At 33.7% G+C, this 8,995-nt stretch overlaps 1 long non-coding RNA gene across 1 annotated transcript in view; it reads right to left on the bottom strand.

Annotated features, from left to right (window-relative positions):
- Positions 1 to 8,995, bottom strand: part of LOC149091168 (uncharacterized) — a 184,245-nt gene that overhangs the window by 97,961 nt on the left and 77,289 nt on the right. The gene's annotated exons all lie outside the window — the stretch shown is intronic.

Below are 8,995 nucleotides of genomic sequence, written 5' to 3'. Positions count from 1 at the left end.
AGAGACATAATTTTTGGTCAATCTTCAGAGACTCCACTTGTGGTCAAATATAATCTAGACATTTACTCATGCCAAGGAGATTCCAATTTTACAGAATGATTACAGTTAAGAGGCTCAGTATCTAGCCCTATAGATCATATAGCCCACTCAATAAAAGGACTTGGAAATAAAACCAAATAATGGCCGAGCAGGCAAATAAAATAGCCCGTCGGTTATACTATTATAATAATATTCTGTGCTTTTATATATTTAATTATATTATTATTATATTATTATTTAGTTTTTCTGTTTGTATATAGATATATTAAATACAAAACTGTCTTATGGATTTTGGATTGGACTGGAAATACTTGATCTTTCAAACAGTCTTAATGTGGCAGCAATTTATTGAATAAATTTTTAACATTTATTTTTATGTTTGTTATATTTAAATAAGCATCCATATGAGTACTTACCTTTAAGTTATTTACACAAACTATTGAGTACTTAAGAAATCTAAGATATATAAAATGAACCAACCATCTGAAAATAACTAATATTAAAAATAATAAAGAATCATATACAATTTGAACTTAACAAATTTCTTGTTTGTTTAATTAATGATGGTATATTACCATATTCTTTCATCTCATAATTGGATGTCTATCGGCTGAAGTTTAAATTGTAGCTAAGACGAGGTAATATCATAAAACTAAAGCTAGTCAATGTCCCCTTAAATCTCTATCTCCATGACGCTGCAAAAAGTATCTTTGGTTTCTGGAATTTACGGATATTTTCCATGAAAAAAGAATTTTACGCAACCAAGTATACAAATAATTATTGATGTAGTCTAAAAGAAAGTCACTCGTTATTATGACTTTTCTGGATAGTTCAGGGGGACGGTTCCAATCTCAAATAAATAAAACTGTTCATCCTGGAAACTCTTACACTTAGTGATCCAAAGCGGACAACTGATCTAGACAATTGCAAAGGAAGCTGTTTATATAAGAGTACGGCTGTCGGTTGGCCTGCTTTATGAATGTGAAGTACAGTTAAGAATATTCTCATGGAACAAAGGGAAACACCAATTGATCGCGATGAACCGAAAAGAAGCTGCATCAATATATTTATATGATGTTTGGTCTCCGTTTGGTTTTCCGTTTGGTCACAGTATTCCCCGAGTACAGTTGCGGCAAGGACATCGTGAAGGACCTAAGCACAGTAGCCGATCTGCACAAGCCAGACACACTTTACGTACAGTCCGTACAAAAATTGTGTGGCAGGACGATCGATGTGGGTTTTTTGATGAAATAGTAAAATGGAAGCAACTGTGCTTCGCACTAACTGAGCAATTAAGCAAGCGGCGATCCGTACGACAGAAATCCGGGATTCCGGATTCGGAATTCGGCATTTAGTATTCAGTATTTGGTATTCGGGACCTAATTGCACTTCTGCGAATTTATGCCGCGACACAGCTGCGCGTTTTTACCCAGAATATGCGAGATTAATCCGTTTATGGCCACGGATTAAGTTGCAAAATTTCTTCACGAAGGCCGAACTGCGAATTCCAGGGAAAGCCTCGCTAAGCACAGGTAATTCCAGGTACCAGGCACCTAGTCCCAGCTCAGGTACGCCTATGCCACAAGGTATATAAGTTCACGTTGCGCTCGTCTAGGACATCAGTTAACATTCAAGTGTTTGTGTGTAAGGATCGGAGTGGCACAGTGCATATAATTATATACAAGAACAGAATATTATAAGGTAAACTTTGTTCAGTTTTGCCGGGTTCTATGTTGTGCGCATCACTGGGTGAAGTTTGTCGTATAATCGAAACGAAACAGCAAGGAAAAAGTCTACTCATTTCAATGGAACTCTCGCAGCTCTGCTTTTGGGATGCATTTTGTGCAGTTATGTCTAACGATTGGAAACCCATCACTGGGCAAAGTGTGTCTCAAAATTGGGGCAGCTGGCACAAAGGAAGAGTGTTTCAGTTTCGGCGTTCCACAGTTACGCGGTGTACTATTACAGAACCAGTGTTGTACTTTCAGTGTTTCCTTTCCAGTGTTCCAAAGTTATAAAATTTTAAAATTAAATGGCGATTGTCGGTATGGTCTCTTTTTCAACATATACACCAAAGATTCTATATAAAGTGACTAGACCGAACACTCGTGCTATAATTTTAAAATGTTCAACAATTTCAATACAAAATATTTCTAGTGCATGGTTCAAGCTTAAAGAGAAAAGAAAATCTATATCATATAGAGGTTGCAATTAGTTTCTTTGGTCGTCCAGCCTTAGGTGATTTCTCTGATCATAAAGCTAGACAACCATTGAAGTTCGTTGTGGCATAAGCAGCGGCTATATAACCTATATATATATCTCTTGAAAAGTTTTTATAAAAGTTCAAAATGCAAGCTCGATGAGTGGGCCATGCGCTAAAAGGAACGATCGTTGTGATATGCGTTAATCCACCGTTACATATCACAGTGATTTTCCTTTATAGCGCGTGCAGTCCGTCAGACTACAATATGAATGTGAATATATGTATTAGTGTATATATCTATGTGTCTAGTGTTTTTGCCTTTAAAGTAGAGAGAATAGATGCTGTGAGTATATCTGTTGCATTTATATCACAGTGGCTGTTCTTTTTGTACCTAAATGGCCAGACAACATTATTTTTTACCAATTGTCAAATATATAAAGTGAAACTTTCGCAGACATATATCCAGAGAGATTGCGTTTAACCGCAGGGAACTGCTGCTGCTGATATACTATATGTATTTGTCAGTACTCTATATCACAGTGGCTGTTCTTTTTGGTTGCATCGCAAATAGCCAACAATTTGTCTGTGAAATAAATCTTTAATAGTGTTATCTTAAGTATGTGATTTGTTCAGCTTCAAATCGTGGCCGTAAATTGCTTAAAAAGAAGAGAACGTTCGCTGTTGATGTAGTCGAATTCATTTAATCTGTATATCACAGTGGCTGTTCTTTTTTGTTTAACAATTTTTCAACGTTGAAAATCAAGAATATATACAATGTGATCCAATCGAAAGTGTCTAGCAAAGAGTTATCTTAACTATGTGGTATATGGGAACTTTTGTCTTAGTATTAAATAATATTATGTTAAACTTATTGTAGTTCAGATTTATTATTTATTAACAATTTTATTTGTAAATATATATTTTTTATAATTCTAAAAACTCTACATTTATAGAACTTTTAAAATGATTTTCATTTTTATTTTTGCTTTTAAGCTAAACCTAACCCTAATAAGCTAAACCGTCCAAGAAGCTTTGAGAAAATTCTAGAAAAAAAACATGTAAAATGACCCACAACCTCCATCCTTTTCTCTGAGAAAAATCGAATAAGTATAGAATTTTATTAGTATTTAGTATGGTCAACAGCATAATATGTATATATCACTAAATATTTTATTTTGAATGCTTTTGACGATGCACAGAAGGTAAGAATTGCATTGAAGCCTGTTAATGGAAGTCAACGAGTAACTAAAATATAGCTTGATACTAACTAAACATTTTAGCTTTCATTGAATTTGTTTATTATAAAACTTCAGTTATTGCAAAATCTTGACTTATAATATAGATTATATTCAGCTTAAATTTATACAGTATGTAAGGATAATTCCATTTCTTGCAGCTCGTCTTCAGTTAATAAACATTTTTGCACGCATATTTAAGCAAATATGCAGCGAGTTTTGCAATTTCTTTTTTTCTAGTGCAAAATTTTATTCGCACTTCCGGCATTTAGTTTCCTTTTCCTATTCCTATTCCGTTGGCCAGACACGTGTAGCCATGTGGCATGTGGCAGCCAGCGGTGGCAGCAACAATGGCAGCCATTTTATGCACTCATGGAACTCCGCTTGTGTGTGTGTGCGTGTGTAGGTGTAGGTAGCCTTGCTGTCAATGAATGACATTCTACTTGGCAATACACGCCCCGCATACTCGACACACATTGTTGCAATAATAGAAATTTAGTATTGTATACGTTTTAGAAAGAAAACTGTTTATTGTTATATATATAACTAGTTTCAAAATGGTAGTTAGATATAAATATATTTTATATTCTGAATTCATTTATATTATTTTTGTTATTATTTAGAAATATTCGTATCTGCTTTAATGATATGTGTATATTCTAAAATTAATAATTAAATATAATACTCAAAGCAAGAGATTTAAGAAAAATATATATTTTTTATATTATAAACAACTCTTACTTTATTTGTTTAGTAAAATGTAAATATTATTTTCTTAAGACATCAAAATCCATTGAGTTTCTCATTCAGTGCAGATTATTATATTGTAATTTCTCAACGGTTAAAATAAGAATGGCATTCAACCATTCTATTATTCCAAAGATTTAAAAATTGTAATACAAAAGTTTTTAAATTTTAGCTAAAATGGGGCGCAGTATAGTCTACAATGATTTAATGAAATTACTTCTACCATGAATGCATTAAATTTGCATTATTTTGCTTGAGAATTAATAACATAACTATGTTTACTGTTAAATAATATACCTATGGAATTTCATATATTATTTATGATAACTTTTACTCTTCATTAGTGTATTTTTCATAGAAATTAGTTTCCAGTTTGTAGTTTAACTGGTTTAGCTGGCTGCTGCTGGCGTGTATAAGCCGACGAGTGCTATATCTGCTGCTACTAAAGCACTGCTTTGGCTAGCCATAGATTTAGAGATAACGGGCGGGATCTCCTGGTCCCTTAGCTCATTCGGGAGTGTGGGGGGGTTCTTTGTTACCTCTCAAATCTCCGAACACAAATTTTAATTGTTAAGATCCCTAAAGATGGTCCAAATGACCGAAGTGAAGGGGAAGGGGGGGAAGACGAACACAGAGTGTGTACATATACCAGACAAAAAAAATATGAAGAGGCGAGGCCTTAGGTGACGATTGGCACCCGCTTCTCCACCCAACCCTACCACGGTTTTTTATTAAAAATTGTTAAAAACCCCCTACGAGAAAAATCGGACGACTTCCTACCCCATTATATAACCAAATTTACTGGACTTTTAAAATTTCATATTCCTTCTCAAAAACTGATGTGACTTGTTGAATTCATTTTTTTCAAATTTATTGTGGAGTACGCAGACTCAAAAAACAAAGTTCTTACAACTAATATTCAAAACTTATATATAAACTTCCTCATTGCTACTGTAAATGTTTTCATTCAAATAATAATTTTTACTTCAGTTATAATTATACGTTTACTATTTTTCTGCTGTTTTTATTTATCTAAAACATTATATCGCGTTTCTTCTTTTCTCTCTGTCTATTACTTATTGATTTACTTTTAATTTTTGATTTACAAAAAAAATTTTTCTATATATACATATGTTTATAAATTTTTTTGTTTGTTAAATTTCATTTTAAAAAAAATTTTATTTTTATTTTTATTTTTTTCTTTTTTTTTCCGTTTATAATTATAAATTTTATTTATTTATATATATATATATATTTTTTTTTAGCATTATTAATTTTATTTATTATAGTACTACTTATTATTTATTTAATTATTGAATCTCATTTACATTAATTTTTTTTTCCAGTGTAATTAAAAATTTTTCTTTACATTTATGTTTATATTTGCTGCATCAAAAAAACAAATCTATTCACAGAAATAATATCATAATATACAAAATAGAAAAACGCAAGAAACCCAAATTTTTATTCATTGTGGTATTTTAAAAAAATATTTTTTTTTCTTGTCATTTTTATATTAAAATTTTTCCATATATTTTTCATTTTTTTAAATAAACTTAAATTTTTCTTTTATTATTATTATTTTTTTTTTTTTTTTGTCAAATTATTGGGGACAAGGGCACATTGGGGTTAATCACTTACAGTTTGCTTTTTGACTCCCGCGACGAAAGGCCTTTCTGCGTGGTGGTGTCAGCTGTGAAGTGTAGAAATGGGGTATATTTGCGGGAGGGGAGGAACAACACAATTTTAACATTTTTGTTCTTTTAAATTTTTTTTTTTTTGTATTTTTGTTTTTGCTTTATTTTTGTTAGTTATAATTTTTTCTCTAAATTTTTTTTCTCTCTTCAAGTTTTCTTTATAGGGTATTAACTGTGTGTGGATTCATTTTTTTCTTTTGATGTGCTGCACTTTGCTTTATGTTTCTTATTTATTCATTTTTATTTATTTATTCATATATACTTATTTATTGGTATTTATTTATTTATTGGTTTCGTTTTTGTGTGTTAATTAAATATATAGTAATTATAGATTTTATGATGGAACTTTTAAACCACTAATTTTTCTGTATTCTTAAACTTCTCTCTCGACAAAAAAATTAACTTCGCACTTGCCGTCGGCAATTTAAACGTCTTGCACAAATTCCTTTTTTTTTCATTTTTTTAGTTCTTTTCTTTATGTTTCGCAGTTTTTTTGTTTCTATATGCAGATACTACTATATTTTAAAATTTCTATGTCATTAGTTATATGGTTTTCACGTTTTCAGAAATCTTCTTTTAAGCACTAAAGTTTCTTTTATTTTTGTTGGTTTTTTTTCGGTTTTTGTCTTTTGATGGTGCCCTTCCTCTCCCCCGTCGCTTAAGCGTTATGCTGCTCTGCCGGCTTTTCGTACCCTAACCTCCGCTCTGCAAGGTGCCCCTTGCTGGCGTGAAGTTAGGGTATCTAATAAGAGGAAAATGGACAAAAGTCCACTGAAAAAATGGAAAATCTTGCTTTTACTTGTTTTTTTCTTTTGAACCGTGTTTTTTTTTTCTTACATACCTGATATATATGTATATATATATATGTATAAATGTATATATGTGTAACATATATTTTGAGACCGGCAGCTGCGCGCTGCCAATGCAATTAAATTTAATGCAAAAAAAACAAACGCGATCGCTGGCACTTTTAATTTTGGTGTGCGTGGGTTTTATTTTGTCAAAAAAAAAAAATTATTTTTTTTTAATTATATAAGTTGAGACTTGCAAATTTTCAGCACAATCTAATTTTGCTCTGCTGATCTCGTGATACCGGAAAAGAACTATTTGACCCATGCGGCTCTTTATATACCTGCACATTCCAGTCTGCGCTCTTCCTCTTCTTGGAAAGTCAGAAGCGAAGATGGGTGCAATTTACCAGCTGTGTCCCAAGCTTTAAAGGTTCTTGCAAAAGCTCGCTCTCGGAATGTGAGCTTTTGCAAGATCAGCTGGTATTGCAGTGCAGGCGACAAACTTGTCGCGAATGATATGCACTGCAATTATTTATTGTCAGTACATATATTCTTTGACCATTACATACACGATAATCTGATACGACAGTTAGAAGATTAGCGGGAATCAGATACGAATATCTTTCGCATTTCCAAAATATAAAAGCTATTGCCAAGCCTCTTTTTAATTCGGCATTTAACAAATTGCGGTGCTAACTGTGGAATTTTTATCAAACTCATCCGAGGTTGACTGCATAGAGCTAATTACGTGAGGAGCTAGTGCAAATTCCTTCCAAAAATCTATACCCAAAATTAATCTTTGCTTGATTGATGGAATAATATATAATCGTAGAGTCTTAGTAGCTCCTTTGTAATTAATTGGGGCGTTAAGTACACCAACCACGCTATGAGCTTTCCCATCTGCAGTCTGCACTTGAGATGTAAGTGATTTAAACTCAGAATAGTTTGAGAAGTTTTCTAGAGCTAGCGAGGCTCCAATACAGCTAACATTTGCGCCTGTGTCTAATAGACCCAGTTCGGTAAAATGGAAAAAACTAACTTCAGCATAGCAACGCGAATCATTTTTATCGTTAATTATTGCTGAGAGTAATAACTTTCTATACCTTCTTAACCTTTTATAATACTCTTTGCAACGCAAAGCACTCCTAGTTTTTAAAGGACTTATTTCACTAAATATCCTATGCCTTACTTCTAAATAGTTTTTGAGTCGTTCATGGTAAGGCAGCATGTGTAGGGGCTTGATATTTTCATTTTGGACAAACTTTAAATTGGATTCGGGCGAAGGAGCTTCAGGGATGATAGCGTTGATCGCCTCTTCTGATCTCATTTTGTCTTTGCAGGGGGCATCCTGTTGTTGTTGGACGCACCCTTCTGCCGGTTTTCCGACGAGCGTTGGATACAAGTCTTACATTGTGGCTTATACACATTAAGTGCACCACACCCGTAACAAAATATGCGACGTTCCGCTAAACAATTTTCCCACACATGTCCTGGTGTATCGCAGTTCCAACAGCGTATGTTTGACTGATGAACAGCAGCGATTTCAGGTTCCATGTCCTCAATCTGACCGTTCTCGTCATCGAGCTCAGCAACTGTATAATTTGGTCGCCTCTGAAAGGGCTGCTTGCTACGAGAACTAATTTCCCTTTGGCTACTAGTTTCTGCAACTAAATTCTCATGCATTTGGACCAATTTTCGAAGCTGACCTACTGAATGCACCGGCTGATATAACAGCTGGTGACGCGCTTCGGGAAGAAGATTGTTTTTAAGAATCTCAATCAGTTCTTCTTCGTCGATTCTAACTGAAGATTTGTCGATAAACGACACAATCCCTTCATAAAAATTCGTGAAAGATTCACCCACTTTTTGTTTTCGAGAGCGTATTAACTCTTTACTGGCGAATTCGGATCGATAGTCCGTGTACTGCTGACGTAGCGAAAAACAAAAGTCTGACCAAATGATACGGTCCACCTTCTTATGGTATCTCCAGTACCAGTTTCTAGCTCTTCCGGCGAAAAGTATGTGCATATGCTTGCACAAAGCCTCCAGATCACCATCTAACGTATCCTCAGCTAATACTTTTACCCGGTACATAAATTCATCTACACCTAAGCCTTCCTCGGTACCATCAAACTGAATGTTCCATTTTTGTATTATTTGTGCGACTTTACTCGGATGAACTGATGTCTGACTTGACGGTGACATTTGAACAGACGGACGCGGTAAAGCATTAGGCGGAGACCGATTGCTCACATTCAAGGACGACATTAATCGAGTTACGGT

Source organism: Drosophila navojoa, chromosome 5, assembly GCF_054131105.1.
Source record: "Drosophila navojoa isolate 15081-1374.11 chromosome 5, UAZ_NAV_1.0, whole genome shotgun sequence".
Classification (NCBI taxonomy): Eukaryota; Metazoa; Arthropoda; class Insecta; order Diptera; family Drosophilidae; genus Drosophila; species Drosophila navojoa.
Note: the sequence above shows the minus strand (reverse complement) of the source record. Positions and strands in the feature narration are given on the sequence as shown.